The following is a 23,432-nucleotide window of genomic DNA, read 5'->3' as shown; positions in this document are numbered from 1 at the left end:
AGCTCGAGTCAAGCTTGAACACATGCATTTTGAAACGAGCAGAGTTTGAACAGCCCAGGCTTGGCTGGAACTCGACTAGTGTGCTTGCCTAACCACCAACGACGAGTTTGCAAAGAGGTCCTTGGTTTAAATCATTTTTGCAAATCTCAAAAATATTTACAGAGGAAAAATCACATGATATTTTTTAAAAGTGTAGTTTTAGTGAAATATATTGGTATATAAAGATATAATTTTTATTTAATATTTTTGTGAATAAAAATATGAAGAATATAAAAGCTTTTCAAAAAGTCAGGATAAGAAATGAGATTTTAAAATAGGAGAATTGAAATCGGCCCATGTTTTTGGTATGACATCAGCTCACAACACACACACTACATTTCTAGGGTCAAGCCCTTTTCCCTCTGTATTATTTTCTCACCTCAAGATTACAAGACCTAGGTTCCAGAGCCTTACATGCCTTTTATGGCTTTTGAAGACCTGAACAAATGCATGGAGTCCCACGATCGGCCTCAGGTCATGCCTCTGCTCTCTGTTGCGTCAAGGTTCTTTTCCTGGAACCACCTTGTTCCTCCAAAGAACCTCTAGGGGTGCACACGAGCCGGTCTCAAGCAGAGCTTAGGCTCAAAAAGCTTGACTTATTTAAAAAAAGGTATGTTCAAGCTCAACTCGAGCTCAAGCCAAGCTTGAACACCTTGGTTACGAACTCGGCTCAGCTCAAGTTCGAGTATGACTTGTCTAGGCTCGAGCCAAGTTGATTTGTTGTAAGAAAATTGAAATAAGCGTGTAAACGGCAAAAATTGAACTCTACCCCTCATAGAATAACATATTTAACACCCTAACCACTAGAGTGAAGCCAACTTTGTGATGTAATAAAAATTATAAATATAGTAAAACTTTTCATGACAGTTGCATTAGCCGAGCTTAACGATCTTAATCAAGTTTTAAAGCTTGATCAAGCTCAACTCGTTTATGTTTAACGAGCTTGAGCTTTTGTTCAACCTCGGCTCGTTTACTTACCAGACGAGTCTGAGCTGAGCTTAATCGACTCGAGCCCAAGACGAGCTCGAGCTAGCTCTGCTCCATGATCCATGTCCATATCCTTGGATCCTAACCACAGTCTCTCCTGATGCGTGTCTGGTCGATCCGGGTGCACCCCTTCTGCTGGACCCTGGGTGCACCCGGACCAAACCCACCTAGTTGTGGGGTTACACTAACCATGTCACAAATGTTAGTATGTTAGTGTTAGAAATTTTCAACGAAGAATCCAACAATAAAATTTTATTTTTATTTTTAATGAAAACCATGGAGAAATTATTAGTAAACATAAAACGTTAAAGTTACATATGAAAATATAAAGGAAAAAGTATAGGAATATAATAAAAATCTAAAAAAGTTTTGTTATTGTGAAAATATCCCAGATTTTAAAAACAGGCAATATTTGGAAGTACTTCGGTGCCCGAATATTGCTGATATTTGCGACATAGTTCTTTAACTGAAAATGGAAAACTGTTCAGCTTGTGGCTTTAGTTTGCGTGAGCTATTGAAGTTTGATTATGGTTACTTGGCATGTGAATGGTATAGGTCCGTATAGGGATCCAAATGGGTCAGATTTGGGCTGGATGTAGGTTACTGAATCCAACCTAATCGGACATTGCCTAATCACGTTTAGAGTTAGGTTTTGATTCAGATAGAAAAAGCTAATATCCAATTAATCTGGGCCTAGTTAGCTTAAATAGCTAATAAGATACGATCGGATTGAAAATTTTGATCAGATTAGTATGTACAACTCTGAATTGAATCAAACAAATTACTGATTATTCCATCTCCCCTCTCAAATCTAACTAAACTGGCAATTTTTCATTGAATATCGATATTGCAGATGTCTTTAATTTTGGACCCATTCCGATTCATGACCCGATTCAAAAATATTTTGGTGAGACACAAGCCCACCACAAACCCCTCTGCAGGGGGCGGAGCCCCCATGGTATGGACTTGTACATTTTTGTAATTTTCTCGTTTGTACATGCAAGGGTTTTATGCCCTTACTTTTTACTGCCTCAGTAATTTTGCTAGCAGATTTTTGCTCTTCCTTCGTGGACGTAAGCCTTAGTGCCGAACCATGTAAATCTTGTGCCTTATCAGTTTTCTTTCTTCTCTTTATCTTGTGATTTGCTTCATATTTGGTATGTGGTTTTTATAACAAACTTGTTCACCTATTGGGGATTCCATAGCTAGTGTCGATAATAAAATATGATGTTGAAAAGTTTCATGGTGTAATGAGCTTTAGGTGAGGCTGTCTTGACTCAGACTGGAGTAAAGAAAGCGTTGTTGGGAGTGCTAAAGAGTCTCACTATGAGTGAGGACAAGTGAAACGACTAAGATGACAAAACTCTAACAATATTCAGCTTTATTTGATGAATGATGTTATCCAAGAGGTTCTTATAATGGTTGATCTTTGAAGAAGTTAGCCAAGTTGCATTAAATTACATACATTTCCCATGATTGAAGGTACGCTCAGTGAATTTAGTTCTATCATCGTGAAGTTAAAAAATATAGATGTTAAGATTGATGATGGTGATCAAACCCCTTTTTACTGTGTTCTTTGCCTTATATAAGAATTTTAGAAACGAAAAATAACTGTACTATATTTATAAAATGCCACACTTCCTAAAATGACTACCAATTTTCTAAAATCTCCTCCATATCCAAAATCTTTAATTTTCAGTTTTTTTAAGACTTTTTTGCTACTTCACATAAGTGAACCTGTTGAGGTTCAAGCGATATATAGGTACATTGTAGGAAGTTCACAACCTTTCAATAAAAAAAAGATTTGCAAGATCATTTTGCGAACCACATGAATTTTGTATAAACAAATTTGCGAACTTGGCTAACTTTCATCCCAACCAAAGCGATTCACATATTTGAGGTTTACAACCCCTATGTGAACCTTCTTTAATTGAAAGGTTCTAGGTTGGCATGTTCACCCCATGTATTTGCGACAGTCCTGAGATTCACACGTATGTTATTTGAACCTCCTTTAATTAAAAATCAACAAACCTCCATAAATATAGCACGACCTTCACAAATATAGTACGACATTCAGGGAGATATCCTTCAAACCTTCTTTAAGTAAATACTCCTCAAGGAGCTCCATAAATGTGTGTTTGACATTCACTGTCACCTATTATGAATTTCTTCATCGTTCGCGCACTCTGATTCAACTTTCACAAATATAGTATGACCTTTGCAAATAAAACCTTTGAACCTCCATTAACTAAATACTTCTCATGTACATGTACGTCTGTCTGCAAATGTCTGTTGACATTCACAAATTCTTGTTGTGAATGTTCATACCTTTGCATGCTTCCTGATTCATATATATAAAGTCATCGTGAACCTTTTTTTTTAATTTATCGTTAGAACTTTAACCCTTTTCCCTCTATAACCTTAATCCTTTTCCCTCTTTCCTTTGCGGTGATTCTTGTAAAATCATCTTACAACATCCTTTTTGTCAACTTTTTTGTCTTCCAGTTAGGTCCAAAAGTGAGTTATATATATATATATATATATATATATATATATATATATATATATATATATATATATATATATATATATATATATATTGTTTTTTGCATTCTTAAGTTTTTTTGGTCGATATATAAATTTAATACGACCTTATAGTATTTATGTTTGGTTGTTGCCGTAGATGATTTATATATGTTTGCATGTGTTTTATTTAGTATTTGGCACCAGATTTTTTGTTTATGATTCTTTTCATAGATATATATTTTGGTATTATAGATAATTTATGTTTATTTATTTATTTATTTAATATTTAATGATTTTGTCTTAGGGTAATAGGGTTATGGTTGAGTGTGCACAAACATTCAATTATTGTGATGGGGTTGGAATTGACTTCACACAATCATTCAATAGGGGTTAAGGTTTTTGTAGGTAATTGGTTTTTAGAGTGATTTTGTAGGTAGTTTTATTAATTAAATATATGAAGGATATATAGAAGACCTTTTTGTTGCATGTTATTTTTATTAGATGAATGATATATTATGTTGTTGATGTAAGTAGTTAATGATAACTTTTGAAAGAGTTAAAGTATAGTAACACTGATTACCCTAGTTGAAGAACTATATTGACATAGAAAAACAGTAGTTTTAAAGAATTTATGACTTTAATATCTCTTAAAATCATATATAGAAGAGTTATTGAGCCTTTAGTAAAGTTATTCTATAAAAGAAGATAGCCAACAAATATGGATAGATGTTTTGAACAATAATGATGTAGACTTGATGTTATTTAGTGGTGATGTTTACTTGAATGCTCAAAAAGTTAAAAAAAAAATAGTTGCTTTCGAAGTTAAACAAGAAGCAGTTGAAAGTGATGTACAAGAAACAGTTGATAATAAGAATGCTGAAAATCCTGTGGAGAATATGCATCTATGTCAGGCACCATCTATTGAACTCAGTCCTTGGACGAATATCCATCTGTCTCAAACAGTGGACGATATTCATGTTCTTAATATGCATGTGAAGGGTATACAATTGCCTGAACCAATTAAAGATATAGATGTTTGACATGCAAGCAATAAAAAACTTTAATGAACAATTGATGTTGTAGAGAATGTGAAACTACATCAACAAACTTGTGCTATTGATCTTCACCACAATAATTTGGATAACATCTAGCATTCTAAGGCAAATAACACGATTAAGTATAAATTGTTGAACTTTATAATTTATGCTTGAGATGCAGACATGATGATAAATTATTTTTATGATTAATCGTGAAATATGAAAATGAATACTTCATAATTAATGCGGTTGAGACCAAGCTTATGAGAAAAAAAAACAAAATGATAAAGAGTTGACTATTAATGAAAGTGAAGATCATTCAATGGGTTTGGTTGCCAAGAGAGGATTAAGGAGAGAGATATGAATAATAACAAACATAAGTTAAGATTCAAGTTTGACTCATTCACTTAAAAATAAAGGCTAGGGTTTTATGTCCTTTGTTTTTTATAGCCACCTTCTTTTGAGTGTGGGGTAAGAGAGTTTCAGGTGTATTGGGGATTAGTATTTTGAGAGTTCTGTATCTCACTTCTGTATTGCTAGTTGAATTTTGTTGTTCCAACTTTACCGTGGACGTAGGCCTTCATGTCGAACCACGTAAATCTCGTGTCTTTTTTTGTTTTCTTTCTCATCTTTATCTTGTGGTTTGTTTCCTATTTGGTTCATGGTTTTCATAACAATCCAATTCAAATCTTAATTGCTGTTATTCCTATGTTTGGAAACTAATATGGTTTGGTATAGTGAGCTTTGCTAAGGGTCCTCTAATAGGCTGCACAATGAAAAATCAGTTTTTCTTCTTATTGTGTCGTGTCTTTCCTTTACAGTCTCATGGTGTATCTCAGCAAATTCTTGCCATCTTTTTTTTTTTTTTTTTATCATCTTTAAAAACCACCTCACACATTCACTTGCACACACATTGGCCCAAAAATCCTAGGTTCCCCTTTCCTATCACTGACCCAGCATTAGGGTCCACTAGATTGGAGCAACTACTATCCACAACTAGAACCCACATTAAGAGCTGCTAAGGGTGAACCCTATGCCAGTGCTTAGAAGACCTGTATCCTTTTTTAAGAGAGACGGGGAATAGTAACTACAACGTGAGCATGGTGTGATGGTTCTGGATAGGGATGCAAATGGATCGGATCCAGAACAACTTAATACATGAGGAGTCGGATCCTGAGCAGCTAAAAATGATAAAAGGACCATACTGGATCTGACCTATTTGCGTCCCTACTTCTGGGGATTCAACCATCAAATGGAAATTGGCAGCCTAAATATGAGACTGAGTAAGAATTAAGGCCCTGAGAGTTGGCTTTCACCCTTCTATGATCCAAGGGGACATCTGTCTTGGGCCTGATCATGGTTCAAGGAACCCGATGACAAGAGAAGTAATAATTGAAAAGGTATAATGAATGGGACTGTGCACTATCACAAAATCCATTGCATTCGGAAATTAATTGTCGAGTTCAAAGGATCATCAAATACACAATAGCTAAAGTCTTGCTTTGGTTGTTTCACGAATTTTCAGCATAGTTTGTTCGTAAAGTATAGGCCAGTGTGTGTTTTTATTACATTTTATTTTTATATAAAGATGAGAGCCATAATCCGTTGTAGTCTAGTTGGTTAGGATACTCGGCTCTCACCCGAGAGACCCGGGTTCAAATCCCGGCAACGGAAATTTTTTGCACAGGCGCCTTATTTTATTTTTACATTATTTTGTAATGTCTGACAATTTCATAAGCATCCGTTGTAGTCTAGTTGGTTAGGATACTCGGCTCTCACCCGAGAGACCCGGGTTCGAATCTCGGCAACGGAAATGATTTTCTTTTTTGGTAATTTTTCCACACGCGATGCATATCTCTCTCTCTCTCTCTCTCTCTGGATTTGCTCCGTTCTGTTGGTTTTGTGAGCGACGATTTAGTTGTTCTCCTCCTTGGTCTCATGTTTCTTCAGACTTCACTCTCTGTAGCTTCACATGCTGCTTATATGTTCCCCAAGAGAGTTTTTTTATAGAGAGCTCACTGCCCTCCCCTGTTTTTGTATGGTCAGGTATGGCGTGGGTGAGGGCATCAACCTGACCATCTGAAGTTTGAAAGCCTTCTTTTGCTCATGGGTGCAACTGCAACCAATGTTGTCATGTGCTTCCAGGGTTGAAGGGTGCTATGCCTGTATCTGATCCCAACCACGCCATTTTGTCCTGATGCTGATCTACGTGGGGTTGATCTGCTTGGAACTTGCAGAATTCACCCGTGAAATTGAAATCAGAAAGCTTGTTGCAGATGTGCTTGTCGCCAGCTCAAGCCCCGTGCTGTGTGCCATTTTCCACTGCCAATATCCAAGCTGCAAAATTGAGGTGATGATGAAGTAAAAAAAAAAAAACTGAGATTTAAGCACAGGGATATTGCTCTAGCAACTGCGCTGCCATAAAAGTTTTGCTCCATGCCCTCATCATGCTCTTAAGGTCTATCTCACAAAGACGTGGACACGAGGACCCATGACATGCACGAGTTTTTTGTTGAATTTCTGTAAGGCCTGGAATAATTTTTTAATGAAATCCATGAATATTTGAATAAATAAATTTATGTTTTGTTCATCAACAATTTCATATTATTGCATGCAATTGTGGCTTGTACAATATTATATTGCGGTAAACATGAATTATGTAATTTTGATACCAGAAAACCCTTGCGTCAAGACTTTTAGATGCGTTGCTTCAAGTTATGGGTAAATCTTTAATGAGATGGGGTGATGCTCTTTATCTTTTTTTGTTTTGTTTTTCTGCATTAGGGTCTTACGAAGAAAAAACCTTTAGGAGATAGACTTATGGTGTCAGTATGGCGATGTCACTCAAGGACCCGATAGAAAACCATTGAGCATACAACACATATGCTTGCAAAATATCGCCATTGTCTCTCTATGTTGGTTAGACATATTTTGAGTGCGAAGGGCAGGTAGCCCTTTGTAGAGACGATGGCTAACAACCACAGTTGTTGGTGACCTTCAAAATATAATTGGCTAAGCAAACTTTGATCTTGGACAATTAACGTGTCAATTATTGGTTCATATGTCCATGTACTGAGTAAGCAGAGTTTTTTTAATACCTATTACGGCACCCAATGTGAGTACACCATGCATGTAAGATTCACAAAATTTTTAGAATTTTAATCAATAAAAATAAAATTTTTGTGTGGCGAATTAAATTGATGTTTAAATAACAATATTGGTGACTAGGTATTTATTTTGCTTAGTAATTAGTTGCTAATTAGCAAGCATTTGATATAAATTATGCTTAAGGTATTAAGTAAATTATTACATTTAATTTATAAAAGTAAATTTTGGAATTTAACCCAATATGAAATTGATGTACATATTTTAAAATAAATATATGTATGTAGAAAGGATTTTTTTTATACTCTTTTGGGTTTTGGATCCACATTGAGTTGGTTTGGATCCATCCAGGAGGGAAAGGAGTGGGGCCGACTTGACAGGGGCAACCCATCTCCTCCTTCCTAAGCCAAGGGCTCTATTGTGGGTCAAAATTTGTTCTCAAGGTAAGCCAAAACAAAATCCCATCTTTGAAAATATCTTTTGGTTCTTTTTTCATTTTAGTGAAAAAGGGAAAAAGGTAACTTGGAAGAGGAAAAAGGGGCTGTTGTTCACTCATGCCAACCTTCCATCTCCCTTTAGCCTCTTCTCACCCTCCATCTTATTTTACTTTCTCCCCCAAGCTTCCCTTTTATAAAACACGTTTTTTAGAAAGGAAGGGGAAGAATCTACTCACAATTTTTGTGAAGTGTCTCCTCCCTTCTCTCTCCCCTCTAAACCCTCCACCATTATATCGTCATCTTATAGCGTGTAGTATTTTTTTTATACAACTTGCGGTCCATAAATCATGCTAGTTGTCGTGTTTAGTTATTTCAAGCTTATGTCCAATATGGTTTTCTTTTTATTCAAATTTGGGTTGTATTTAGTTATTTCAAAACATGGACCAGTTCGATGCAAGTGCAATGGTTTCTAAAGGTCTGAAATGTTTGAAAAATCTATTCAAAAACTTGGTTCGGTGATTGTTGTTTTATCATACTATGATTCTTCAAAAAAAAATACAGAGTGAAGTTCTGTTTGTGAGGGAGTTGATTCCTGCATAACAGGTGTCAACCCTTCCTTGGTTTTGTTTCTGTCGAGTTACCAGGGAGTCAACTTCTACCGAACAGATGTTGACCCTTCTTTGGTTTGGTTCGGTCAACCCTTGTTTGCTAGTGTCGACCCTTCCAGGTTCTGCATAGCTATTCGACCCATAGGGTCGACAACTATTTTTCCTGAGTAAACACCTCTCTACATTCTATCTTTTTTTTCATGTTGACCTTGGAGACTCAACACTTGTTTTTCCAGGGTTGACACCACTTTCCAGAGGATCCCTTTTTAGTTGTATGATTGTTGTTTACGCTTGGGTTGACCCTAGAATCAGAGGGTCAACTCTCCTTACTACTTGAAAACTTTTGTGTTATGCTTTTGTATATGGACCAATCTCCACTGAATCATGTATTAGGTTTGAGTTAGTGTTCCAATGTCTGAATCTAGTTAATGTTGTGAATATTTTAGTAATATGAAACATGCTTATGAGAGCATGTGTATGATTGCTTGAATTCAATGTACATTGCTAATGTGTGTCATAATTGCGAAGCATGCTATATATGACATTCTATGTATGAGATACATGCTTGCACTATTATTGCATGTGATTGAGCGTACGGTTCAAAGAACCTTCACAATGTTGTTGGGCTCAATCATTTGGATAATATTGTCGTCAATTTAACATTGAAATGAATGTGAGTCATGCTAAACTGCTTGAGATCTCATGTATGAGCTCAAGTTTGATAAGAACTCATAGGTTGTGCAAAAAAACACCATATTTCTAATAATACATGTATACATCCATATCTTGACTTGTTATGCTCACCTTCATCGACAGAGTGCTCATATGGGCTAAAGGTGCCAATATAACATAGAATGAGTTTGGGTACTTATAACAACATTATAACATGATTGTTATCCCAAGAGAGTACTTGGGCTACTGAGCCCTATTTTGCCTCATGAATTGAGGTATATAAAATGATAAATCATTTACTTAAGAAAAAAACCCTTGTAATTCATTCACAATGATGGTATACCTTGGAGAGGGTAAATGGTACAACCTCGAGTGACACCATTACATGTATATTCACCTATATGTCTTACTGAATGTCTATGAGAGAAATGACATTTTTTTTGGTATCTAGTCACTTAAAGTTAGGGAGGTCAGAATTGTTCATGTATCCTAGGTGATATACTCTAATTATTGCATATAGTCATAGATTGCAATTCTTACTCAATGTCTAGCCTCTATGGGAATTCTCTTGGCTACTGGTAGTCTAGGTTCAAATCCCATGAGCATCACTGTAAAACCCGCAAAATTTCGATAATTATCAAACTAAGTAAAGGATAAAATCCTTTGAAATAAATACGATAAAATGATATAGAGTCGATCCAAATGGATCTTGAAATCCAAACTGGATCAAATGGACCCAGTATTTGGATTTGGATACGACATATGGATTCAGATTCTGGATGGATCAGAAACCCAATTAGAATCCAATTGAATCTTAATGGATCCAAATTTGGTCAAATTGCAATCAAGATCCAAAAATGGTTAAATCGCAACCAGTTCCAAAAATTCAGTAAGTACGAATTTGGAACTCCCAGGAGAACGATGTCGTAATCGAACGAGAGGACCATGAAAAAAAACAACAACAACCATACTTAAAGGTTAATGAGTCAAGAGGCAAGACATGAAGGGACGTCTTAGGTTTGAGACCCCTGTCCGCGGTAAAAGCCTAAGAAAAACGTTTATGATTTAGACGGAGCGTCATAAGTGGATAAGAAAAATTAAGTTGCAAGAAAGGGCAACTAAAGAGGAGTTGGCGCATTGGTTAGGACAATGGACTTACAGAGTGGAGGTCACAGGTTCAAATCCCCCAGGTAACATAATGCTTTTTATGTAGAAAATGTTTTTGGTGGTAATATCGTTCAGCCACAATGAGATTAAATACATTATTCTTGCAAGTTATTACAATGAAACACATCATGGCGCACTGGTGGGAAACGTTTCCCCTTATGGTGGAGACTTGAGTTCGATTCCCCCTCTGCGCCAACAAAGAGGGTTATTTTTATAAAAATAAAATATATTTTTATATTTTTGAAATTTGAATTTAGAGAGGACGTTACCCATTCCCATTTAAGACGGTTTTAAATGTGAATTAGGGCGGCACACGAAGTGGACTGGGTGTTTTTCCTAAAGGGAAAAGCCCCAACCAAATATAATAATAATAATTTTTTTTTAATCAATATTGAACTTGGGAGAGGGAAGGAACGTTTGGAAAATCCCTTAATGAGGAAGGTGAAGAGGCAGCATCAAGAAGGGAAGATGGCCTGCCGTTTTGGGCAGGCTGTAATGATAACAAAGAAAAAAAAAAGGAAATTCGCCTTGTCCATACACATGTATTGCACTGCCAATTCACTATAGTATACATAACACTGGTTGGTCGAAAACCCTTCATGGTCCACCTACATTAGTCATGGCAAAGTCACTGTAGTGTTCATGATTAAATAGTATGATGAATTGCTTTATTATTTGTTTATGAAGAAAATGTTACGTAAATGAGCCAAATGAATGGGAGGTTAATGACGTAAGCTTGATGCACATTGTTTTAGGGTGTGGTTGACATAGGAATGTTGGAACCTAGGTTAAATACAGGATTCACCTACGGTTAAATATGTGATTTTGTTATAAAAATAAATATATAGGGGCATGATGGTCCAAGGTTGAAACTAAGCACGCACAACTCTTGTGGTGTCGTATGGGCATTCATGATGCTAATCAATTTGCATATGAATTGATTTATGATTTTGTACGTAAGTGTCACGACATGTTTTGTGTGAGGTGATCTATGTTTGTTTTACAAAATTTTAAAGGGACATCTTCATGCCATGATTATGTGAAAGCTTAAAATCGAGCTTGCAGCTTTGCAGAAAGCTGATAGTGTCATACGAGTACTTATGAATGGTTAAAGTTGGGATATGCCATGTTGCAGCATAACTAGTGAGGTACGATATGTATACCCTAGAACCAAAGACAAATACTAAATTTATACATAAACACTTATATGAAAATTCAAGATTTCTGGGTATACCTGAAAGATGTTATATGTTACTAGATTTTCCCGGACTCTGGGTACACCTGAAAGACGGTGTATGTTACTGGATCCAAATAAACAAGAATGAAAATATATGCACATGTAAAATAAATAGGAGATTCTGGGTATACCTGAAATGGTATATGTTACTGGTTTCCCGGGATACTGGGTAAACCTGACAACGATATATGTTACTGGTTTCCCAGGGCTCTGGGTACACCTGAAGACGGTGTATGTTACTAGACCCATGGTCTACCTCGGAGAGGGTACATGGTACAACCTTCGTGGGACATTATTGTTTTGTGAAAGCGAGGCATCTCACCCGGTCCCCAGTCCTCAGAGTTAGGGGGCCAGGACTTCCAATTCGTCCTAGGTGGTAGATCCAAGTCTTCTGCAGAAGTACAGGGTGCATCCTAATTCTAGTTCTAGCCATTGGGGAGTACTCTCTCAGTCGTGAACCATCCCCTTTGGATATCCGTACGGCTAGTCACACGGGTTATAAAATAGTAGACCCCCGTGTGGTCTCGGTCTGCTACGATGTCGAATGCCTGTGCGTACCCACAGGGTAATTAACAAGATGAAACATAAAGTTAGTGCATTAAGAAAGATATTCAAGTAGTTGCATACTGCTCGATGTTTAAATTGTTGGAGTAAGCTGTGACTCCTGTACAACATGATTCAAATTGGTTTTCCTTTACATGAAAATTGTGATAACTTATAAACGATGTGTTTGGTGTTTGTGCTTTATGCACACCTTACATGAAATGCTTTAGTTAATTCAGGTGTACATGTACATTAGTTCCAAAGTTGTTATTACTTATATGAATATGGTTTATGCATATGATGGATCGTGCTTTGATGTTGATGGAATATATCATGAAATGCTTGACTTTAGTGACCTGTACATTTATCAATTGTTAAATGGTTATTAGTTCTATCTAAACATGTTGCACATATACTTGTACACATGACACTGTGCACATTCATATGGATATTATGCTTCTTACTCAGACATGGTAGTCTGACTCCTTCTGGATTAATATTTTTTTCATGAAACAGAATGACGAGCAATTGCGGTCATCGCTGCAGACAGTGCCATGCGACCATATCTTCTTCGGATGTCCTGAGGAATTCTGACTTGCAATAATTCATTAAGTTGTAATTTAAAACTTGTGGTATATCAATGCAAGAGTTTATTTTACTTAATGACTGAAGTCTGTGCTATTACTTGTAACCCGCCCAAATAATTTGACTAAGGATTTAATAAAGTTTTTCCGCTGTTGTTTTGAAAAAAAAATTATTCCAAAATTTTCAAGTTAAATATTTGGGGCGTTACAATTATGGTATCAGAGCAGGACAAGTATATATGGTTCATGGCCCTTCCAACGACCTTGCAAAAACTCTGCAAGTATTTAGTTTGTTTTCTAGTTGTAGAAAAAAAAATATTACCACATAATTTCTCGAGAACCTCAATATATTGCTATGGACACTACCAGACTTACAACTTTGGTTCAAATAAATAGAGAAACTCACAATATATTTTGTTGCTCGAGTAGATGACGTGGGAAGCTAGGCATGAAGACCTTTTTAAACCACTGAATTATCTGAGTCAATTGGGATCTTAGGTCATATATCACTTCCTACTAAATAGATTTTTTGACACTATAGATCCAAAAAGTGATTATATATATATATATATATATATATATATATATATATATATATATATATATATATATATCCTAAATAGGACTCTATAGACTCTAAATAAGACACGAGGTTTAAATTTTCAATTCGTTTTGAAGTTTTCATTTGGAATAACATATGTAACAGTCACTGGTATAGGGATCCAGGTAGGGATTGTGCATACCCTGAATAAGACTCTAAATAAGACACAAGGTTTAAATTTCAATTGATTTTGAAAATTTTCAATAAGTATAACACACATAGTAAGATATCCCAATCAAATTGTTTAATCCTTGTAACGAATTTTGCAGACGAAATTCTTTTTAGGGGGAAAGGATGTAAAACCCGCAAAATTTCGATAATTATCAAACTAAGTAAAGGATAAAATCCTTTGAAATAAATACGATAAAATGATATAGAGTCGATCCAAATGGATCTTGAAATCCAAACTGGATCAAATGGACCCAATATTTGGATTTGGATACGACATATGGATTCAAATCCTGGATGGATCCGAAACCCAATTAGAATCCAATTGAATCTTAATGGATCCAAATTTGGTAAAATTGCAATCAAGATCCAAAAATGGTTAAATCGCAATCAGTTCCAAAAATGCAGTAAGTACGAATTTGGAACTCCCAGGAGAACGATGTTGAAATCAAACGAGAGGACCATGAAAAAAAAAAACAACAACCATACTTAAAGGTTAATGAGTCAAGAGGAAAGACATGAATGGACGTCTTAGGTTCGAGACCCCTGTTCGCGGTAAAAGCCTAAGAAAAACGTTTATGATTTAGACGAAGCGTCATAAGTGGATAAGAGAAATTAAGTTGCAAGAAAGGGCAACTAAAGAGTAGTTGGCACATTGGTTAGGACAATGGACTTACAGAGTGGAGGTCCCAGGTTCAAATCCCCTAGGTAACATAATACTTTTTATGTAGAAAACGTTTTTGGTTGGTAATATCGTTCAACCACAACGAGATTAAATACATTAATGTTGCAAGGTATTGCAACGAAACACATCATGACACACTGGTGGGAAACGTTTCCCCTTATGGTGGAGACCTGAGTTTGATCCCCCCTGTGCACCAACAAAGAGGGTTATTTTTATAAAAATAAAATATATTTTTATATTTTTAGAATTTGAATTTAGAGAGGACGTTACCTATTCCCATTTAAGACGGTTTTAAATGTGGAATGGGGTGGCATACGAAGTGGATTGGGCGTTTTTCTCAAAGGGAAAAGCCCCAACCAAATATAATAATAATAAAAAAATTTTTAATCAATATTGAACTTGGGAGAGGGAAGGAACATTTGGAAAATCCCTTAATGAGGAAGGTGAAGAGGCGGCATCAAGAAGGGAAGATGGCCTGCCGTTTTGGGCAGACTCTAATGAAAACAAATAAAAAAAAAATGGAAGTCTTGGGAGGGGTTTTTACAAAGTGGAACCCTTGGAATTCGCCCCTTCTCTCTCTCACGCCCACCCTCTCTCAGCCCAGCCATAAGACCTGCCTATTTGCTTCCACCATTTTTCCTCTCTCTTGCCTACCCTCTCAAGCCAGTCGTATGAGCCACTTGGGTCGAGCTTTCCACCATTGCTTCCGATGAGGTATTAGTGCGGAAGGATTGGACGTCCACCAGGAAGAAGATCTTACCGTCGGGTTCATGCTCTCACGAGGTAAGGGCATATTTTCTCTACGGATGTGCACAAAGCCATGGAGTACCTATAGGTGTTCGATTACTCAAATATCTATCAATACCTGAAACCCTTCTTGCTTCTATTTCCATTGCATATAATGGTGTTTTCATTATTTTGCTGAACTAAAGTATATAATGGATTATTTTGTTACATCTGCATACAGTCAATATAACAAAATTGCATATCTAATAAATCAGTCCTATATTATTATTATTTTATATGTAAGTAGCTATGAGAAACTAATTTAGCATACTTCTGAAAATGTATTGATAAAACTTGCATTTTCATGTGGATCTTATTAGCTTTTCTGCATGTATATGCAGGTCAAAGAGATAACCTCTTTACAGTATATATATTTTGCTTACAGCTTACCTATCAGATGGTTTTTTCTGTTACATAGGGCGTGATATCTGATCACTAAATGATTTCCATCTAGGGGTGTAAATGGGCCGTATTTGGTTCAGATGTCAGCTTTACTGAATCTGACCTGATTGGGTTCAGATGGAAAAAGTATCATATCAAATCTGGACGGGACTTGCTTAAAACAGATAACTGAATATACTTTTACATAATCAGATTCAGATTTGTTTGGACTGAGCACATGTTCAGTTTAAAACCCCATACTGAGTATGAGTCCACCTTTTAATCAGATTTAGATGCTTCTGGCTCTGCCAACCCTGAAGAAATGGATTCAAATTCAGTCATATCCAACTCGAACCCCAACAATTGACATCCTCATTGCTATCCACTCATTCTGAATTGTATCATATATAGCAGGGTTTTGAAAATAAGCTTTTTAAGCTAAATGAATGATTCCATGAATAGGAGCGTTACTAAAACATATATGATCCTCTTCCTCTCTAATTAACATAATGTTTCTCGACTTCAACGGGCTAAAGATATTGCAGGTTTGGGCTCACTGAAAGAGGCAGCTCAGATCTTCGTTCCTGGTAAATTTTACAGATTCTGTTCCCATCTTGTACAAATCTATGAAAGAAATCATGTGTAACATGATGCTAGCTAATATCAAAATTGTTCAGGTTTAGTTTTTCCTCTCTTTCACAATGAGAAATTAATCCTGTGGAAATACCAGAGCTGTCAATCTGAGATCAACATTCTGCTTTGGGCCTTCTGGAATGTGATCTTCATGTTGCTCTTGTCATAAATGTTTTACTGTTTGTACTTTGCAATATCATCTTTTGCATGCATATGCAATGCTCAAGGATGCACTTAGGTCTCATATTTTCTGGAAGGATTTAGAGTTCAGTAAAGTTCCGTGGTTCATATTGACAACTATCTTCTTTATGTCCGAATTTTATTTTCTTTGCTAGCCATTATGGAGCATTTAGTCTTGCCTCAAATTAAAGACTTCTTTTATTCTCAGCCAAAGTGGAAATTTTAAGTGTTTTGGTAATATTATCAATGAAAATCTTCTTAATTTTGCTCACATTTTATGCTAGGCATTCTTCTACTTGTGCTTATTGTTGATAATAGGTTTCACCAAAAATTTGCTGTCAAAATGAGAAAACAGATTAATAATGCTACGATACTATAATCTAACAGGTTGTATTTGATATATTCTTGTTTTGCCAGATGACTAATTGATTTGTAGATGGACTTATTGGTTGGGGAGCTCTTGTTCTCTTTCTTTATCTTTGAGCTGAGGCCATCTTGTGAACTATCACATAATTAAAAATGTCATTATTTTTTTATAGGTTTTGGTTCGTTTTACATGGACCCTATTATCCTTTGGGAATAGAGTGTTTTATTTCTCTAATTTTCTTGTTTCTACATTTCATACGGCATGCTGGAGAGAAATCAAGCTAGGCAACTCTAGGTTTTCCCCCATATTTATTTACACGACATCAAGACTCATCTATGAGAAAATACTCATGGCAATGGTTATAATTTAGCACTTAAAACCGCCACAATGTGTTGGTGTATGCCTTGTAATTCATGAGATTCATAAATGAACGTAAAAAAAAAAAGGAAATTCGCCTTGTCCATACACATGTATTGCACTGACAATTCACTATAGTATACATAACACTGGTTGGTCGAAAACCCTTCATGGTCCACCTACATTAGTCATGGCAAAGTCATTGTAGTGTTCATGATTAAATAGTATGATGAATTACTTTATTATCTGTTTATGAAGAAAATGTTACGTATTGGTAAATGAGCCAAATGAATGGGAGGTTAATGACGTAAGCTTGATGCACATTGTTTTGGGGTGTGGTTGACATAGGAATGTTGGAACCCCGGTTAAATACATGATTCACCTATGGTTAAATATGTGATTTTGTTATAAAAATAAATATATAGGGGCATGATGGTCCAAGGTTGAAACAAAGCACGCACAACTCTTGTGGTGTCGTATGGGCATTCATGATGCTAATCAATTTGCATATGAATTGATTTATGATTTTGTACGTAAGTGTCACGACATGTTTTGTGTGAGGTGATCTATGTTTGTTTTACAAAATTTTAAAGGAACATCTTCATGCCATGATTATGTGAAAGCTTAAAATCGAGCTTGCAGCTTCGCAGAAAGCTGATAGTGTCATACGAGTACTTACGAATGGTTAAAGTTGGGATATGCCATGTTGCAGCATAACTAGTAGGGTACAATATGTATACCCTAGCACCAAAGACAAATACTAAATTTATACATGAACACTTATATGAAAAATCAAGATTTCTGGGTATACCTGAAAGATGGTATATGTTACTGGATTTTTCGGGGCTCTGGGTACATCTGAAAGACGGTGTATGTTACTGGATCCAAATAAACAAGAATGAAAATATATGCACATGTAAAATAAATAGGGGATTCTGGGTATACCTGAAATGATATATGTTACTGGTTTCTCGGGATACTGGGTATACCTGACAACGATATATGTTACTGGTTTCCCAGGGCTCTGGGTACACCTGAAGACAGTGTATGTTACTGAACCCATGGTCTACCTCGGAGAGGGTAGATGGTACGACCTCCGTGGGACATTATTGTTTTGTGAGAGCAAGGCATCTCACTCGGTCCCCAGTCCTCGAAGTTAGGGGCCAGGACGTCCAATTCGTCCTAGGTGGTAGATCCAAGCCTTTTGCAGAAGTATAGGATGCATCCTAATTCTACTTCTAGCCATTGGGGAGTACTCTCTCAGTCGTGAACCATCCCCTTTGGATATCCGTACGGTTAGTCACACAGGTTATAAAATAATTGACCCCCGTGTGGTCTCGGTCCGCTATGATGTCGAATGCATGTGCGTACCCACAGGGTAATTAACAAGATGAAACATAAAGTTAGTGCATTAAGAAAGATCTTCAAGTAGTTGCATACTGCTCGATGTTGAAATTGTTGGAGTAAGCTGTGACTCCTGTAGAGCATGATTCAAATCGGTTTTCCTTTACATGAAAATTGTGATAACTTATGAATGATGTGTTTGGTGTTTGTGCTTTATGCACACCTTACATGAAATGCTTTAGTTAAGTCAGGTGTACATGTACATTAGTTCCAAAGTTGTTATTACTTATATGAATATGGTTTATGCATATGATGGATCGTGCTTTGATGTTGATGAAATATATCATGAAATGTTTGACTTTAGTGACCTGTACATTTATCAATTGTTAAATGGTTATTAGTTCTATCTAAACATGTTGCACATATACTTGTACACATGACACTGTGCACATTCATATGGATGTTATGCTTCTTACTCAGACGCGGTAGTCTGACTCCTTCTGGATTAATATTTTTTTCTGGAAACAGAATGGCGAGCAATTACGGTCATCGCTGCGGACAGTGCCATGCGACCATATCTTCTTCGGATGTCCTGAGGAATTCTGACTTGCAACAATTCATTAAGTTGTAATTTAAAACTTGTGGTATATCAATGCAAGAGTTTATTTTACTTAATGCCTGGAGTCTGTGCTATTACTTGTAACCCGCCCAAATAATTTGACTAAGGATTTAATAAAGTTTTTCAGCTGTTGTTTAGAAAAAAAAAATTTATTCCAAAATTTTCAAGTTAAATATTTGGGGTGTTACAATCACCCTCTGCGTAAGCCAAAGCTTAGCGACTCCTTAGGGTCGAGGGGTAAGGCCTGAGAGTTTTATGATGACAAGACAATGACTGTAAGTATGGTAGACTAAGACAGTACGAATTGGACTCTGCGCTTGGAGTGGTTTCTTCGAGTATATATATGCATAGAAAATGACCATAATGCAATGAAGGACCTAATAAAAATGTCCCTTTTTTTCTTTGCCACTATTCTAGATTTTTTATTAAGTTTTCTTATTTGTGATTATGGTTGTGATGTCGTATTCTCATCCTAGTTATGTAACTATGAAATGAATAAAAATATGATGCTTATCACCTCCTATACACTTAGTTGTATAAAAAAAATCATTTTTACGTTCCAAATGTAGTTAAGTCAATGCTTAATTAGTGGTGTAAGCATGCTGAGAAATGCTTTATCTTGTTTAACCCTTTTTTTTGGATAGTCACCTAAAAAATAAGGCTCGTCTCTAGTTAGCGCATCCATGCTTGAGTTTAATTTAGTTTGGTCAAGATTTTTTATTAGTTTTAGCTCAATCTGAAGCTTAGAAAAAATAGGAAAATTCTTGACTTCTATAGCCTTCATTTGTTTTTTAAATTTATTACCTATAGAAACCACACCCAGAATTGGAGACCTGGATATGTCAGTCTTAGTTTGTCATACTTAAGCGCCCGTTTGATTGCAGGGATGGCACTGTCTGCGGTTCCTGCAAAGACTAAGGCCCACGATCCCACACAAATGCTCAATGCGTGGGATCGTGGGCACTTGGGCGATGTCCATCACCATTCCGCCTCCCCCCAAAGAGCAGAGGTGTTAGAACGTGGTTGGACACCCCTTTAAAACAAAAAAGAAAAAGAAAAATAAAAGGAAGGGGGGAACCCTCCCGACCTTGATACCTCCTCTCCCCCACTGAAATTCTCTTTTTGGCATCATCATCTTCGGCATGAGGCGTCCTCTCCAAAGGTGCTCTCTCTTTTTGTTGTTGAGTGAACTCTAATATGAGTTTAGGGTTAGGGTTTGCTAAATCTGATTTTTTTATATGCTTTAGATTTTAGGAGTTTTGTATTTTAATCTTTATTTTTGCAAATTATTGAGTGAATGATGTTAGATTCAATTTTTTTATATGCTTTACATTTTGAGCCTTTTGTATTTGATCTCTATTTTTGTAATTTATTGAGTAAATGATGCTAAATCTGAATTTTTTTTTGATATACTTTAGATTTTAGGGGTTTTATATTTCAATCATTATTTTTATAATTTATTGAGTAAATGATGATAAATCTAATTTTTTGGGTATGCTTTAGATTTTAAGGGTTTTATATTTTAATCCCTATTTTATAATTTATTGAGTGAATTATGCTAAATTCATTTTTTTAGGATATGCTTTAGAATTTAAGGGTTTTGTATTTAATCTCTATTTTTGCAATTTATTGAGTTAATGATGCTAAATCCAAATCTTGTAAAGGATATGCTTTAGATTATAGGGGTTTTGTATTTAATCTCTATTTTTGTAATTTTTAGTGAATGGTGTTAAATCCATTTTTTTAAGAATATGCTTTAAATTTTAGGAGTTTTGTATTTAATCTCTATTTTTGCAATTTATTGATGAATGATGCTAAATCTGAATTCTTTTCATGCTTATAATATGATTTTTTTATCAAAATATACAAAATTTAAACATTTTTGTCCAAGTTGCCCGTGATGATGAATCAAACACAATACACATGGACAATAGTGTTCTAACGTGGCCAACACAAATGCTAGACAAGGACACAATGCGACAGGGTCAAGACAAAATTGGATAAAACATGGTGTCCTTGTCCAGCAATGTCCGTGAATGAAATGGCTCCTATGGTCACTGTCCAAGTGTAAAACCATGGTTATTGAAAACACTATAGGAGCATGGGAAATACGTTTCGCAAGAAACTATTTCTGAAATGAGAAATGAGTGTTTTCAAAATGTATCCTTGTCGGACCTTGCCCGAGCACAAAGCCTCATGCAGACTGCCATGAAGCATCTCTAGGAGAAGTTCTACCAGATCCTTGACATGAACTGCTCCCACCAAAGCATAGGTAACCAAACACCCGTAAATGATCATAAGAAGATTTGCTTCCAAAAAGTAATTTGTAAGGTGTTTTATTATTCAAAATCTTAGAAGAAAGTCGATTGATCAAGTGAGTGGAGGTGAGAATGCGTTCTTTCAAAAAAAATGTGAGAAAATGAGATTGAAAGCATAAAGCCTTAGCCACCTCTAAGAGGTGTCGGTGCATGCATTCAAGACTTTCTTTTGCAGGTGAGCGCATCCTGTGGGGAGGATGTTGTGTGTTCTCTCCGGAACACAAATTCATGTGTTCCAGTGTGTACGGAGGAATATCTTGGGACCTACGATAATTCATATGCCAATGTTGCCCACGATGACTTTATAATAAAATAACATATAAAAAGGTAGATATGCTTTTGACGGAAATGTCCTCCCATAAAATAGATATGCGTTGAACGAAAATGTCCTCCCGCTCCCCGTATATAGATTTGCATGTTTCGCCTTTGTTTTTAGCTTGTACTACAACACATGACCGCCTTCTCGTTCCTTCCTTGCATTAGATAGAGAACTTTTCCGGGTTTGTTCCTACCTTGTGGAGATAACTATAAATCAAACGACTGGTTCGATCATTGGTGGGCGTCAAAGGGGGATTTGTCGGCTATCGCTTTTTACAATCTTCTCTTCTTCTTCATTTTTGTTAGGCAGTATAGAAAAAAGGAATGACGCACAAACATTCCAACAAGTTCCATTAAAGCGTGGTGAGTACCTTTCCATGTCATCATGCTATTGTTGAAGAACGTATGTCGTCGTGAGTGTCATTAAGGCATTATTTTGTTATTGAGGTAGATTTTATCATTTTGATAATTGAAAACTTGAAGATATTAGTAAGGCGGTGGGATCTTTTGACAAGAGTGCTTGGTTACAGATGCGAGCAAGCGCTTCTACTTCATCCGGTATCGTCCATTCCCTTAGTATATGCAATGTAACCAAATCGTGGTTGTAGTAACATGTATATCGATTTGTAATATATTATGCTGAATTGCCGTATATCGATTTGTACGATATTATGTATTTTCTAGTATCGATTTGTGAGATTGTTTTGTTTGTTGATATCGATTTGTAATATATTATGCTGAATTGCCATATATCGATTTGTAATATATTATGCTGAATTTCCATATATCGATTTATAAGATATTATGTGTTTTCTAGTATCGATTTGTGAGATATTGTTTTGTTTATTAATATCGATTTGTAATATATTATGCTAAATTGCCATATAGCAATTTGTAAGATATTATATATTTTATAGTGTCGATTTGTGAGATATTATTTTGTTTGTTAATATCGATTTGTAATATATTATGCTGAATTGCCGTATATCGATTTGTAAGATATTATGTATTTTCTATTATCGATTTGTAAGATATTATTTTGTTTGTTAATATCGATTTGTAATATATTATGTTGAATTGCCGTACATCACTTTGTAAGATATTATGTGTTTTCTAGTGTCGATTTGTGAGATATTATTTTGTTTGTTACTATCAATTTGTAATATATTTTGCTGAATTGCCGTATATTGATTTGTAAGATATTATGCTGAATTGATGTATACCGATTTGTAATATATTATGCTGAATTGTAGTATATCGATTTGTAAGATATTATGTATTTTCTAGTGTCAATTTGTAAGATATGGTTTTGTTTGTTAATATCGATTTGTAAGCTATTATGTTGAATCTTTGATACTGTGATTCATTCAATCATTTCTTTGACATGCTTAACTAATCAATAGTCATTGTTATATGCATCTTGAATAAATTGTAGTAAACGTATGCGCTGGCTAACACAAATTGATATTTTGCTCATGCCAATGCTGAGCATATCAACTAGTTGCAGTGAAGATGATGTATCTCAATCATTAGGATGTCATGGAGCAACAAACATCCATACTATCGATGCACCTAAAGAATTGAATATGTGCACTAATGATGCACATGATAAGAAGGGTGCAGGCATTGGATTCACTATTGACTTGAATATTCCAGCAGACAAAATGCAATTCGATAATAAGGTAGACGATCATGACAATGCACTTGACAAAGGTGCATACACCTCAAGTCTA

At 35.7% G+C, this 23,432-nt stretch overlaps 2 non-coding genes across 2 annotated transcripts; both read left to right on the top strand.

Moving 5' to 3' along the window:
- Window positions 1–6,190: 6,190 nt before the first annotated feature.
- On the top strand, window positions 6,191–6,263 carry TRNAE-CUC (transfer RNA glutamic acid (anticodon CUC)). The gene has a single exon. It is a non-coding gene; the product is annotated as a tRNA-Glu (tRNA).
- Window positions 6,264–6,329: 66 nt separating this feature from the next.
- Window positions 6,330–6,402, top strand: TRNAE-CUC (transfer RNA glutamic acid (anticodon CUC)). Its single transcript has one exon. It is a non-coding gene; the product is annotated as a tRNA-Glu (tRNA).
- Window positions 6,403–23,432: the final 17,030 nt, after the last annotated feature.

The sequence above is a fragment of the Nuphar pumila genome, chromosome 2 (genome assembly GCF_984573655.1).
Source record: "Nuphar pumila chromosome 2, dmNupPumi1.hap1.1, whole genome shotgun sequence".
Classification (NCBI taxonomy): domain Eukaryota; kingdom Viridiplantae; phylum Streptophyta; class Magnoliopsida; order Nymphaeales; family Nymphaeaceae; genus Nuphar; species Nuphar pumila.
The sequence above is the reverse complement of the archived record's forward strand: the minus strand, read 5'-3'. Positions and strand labels throughout refer to the sequence as shown.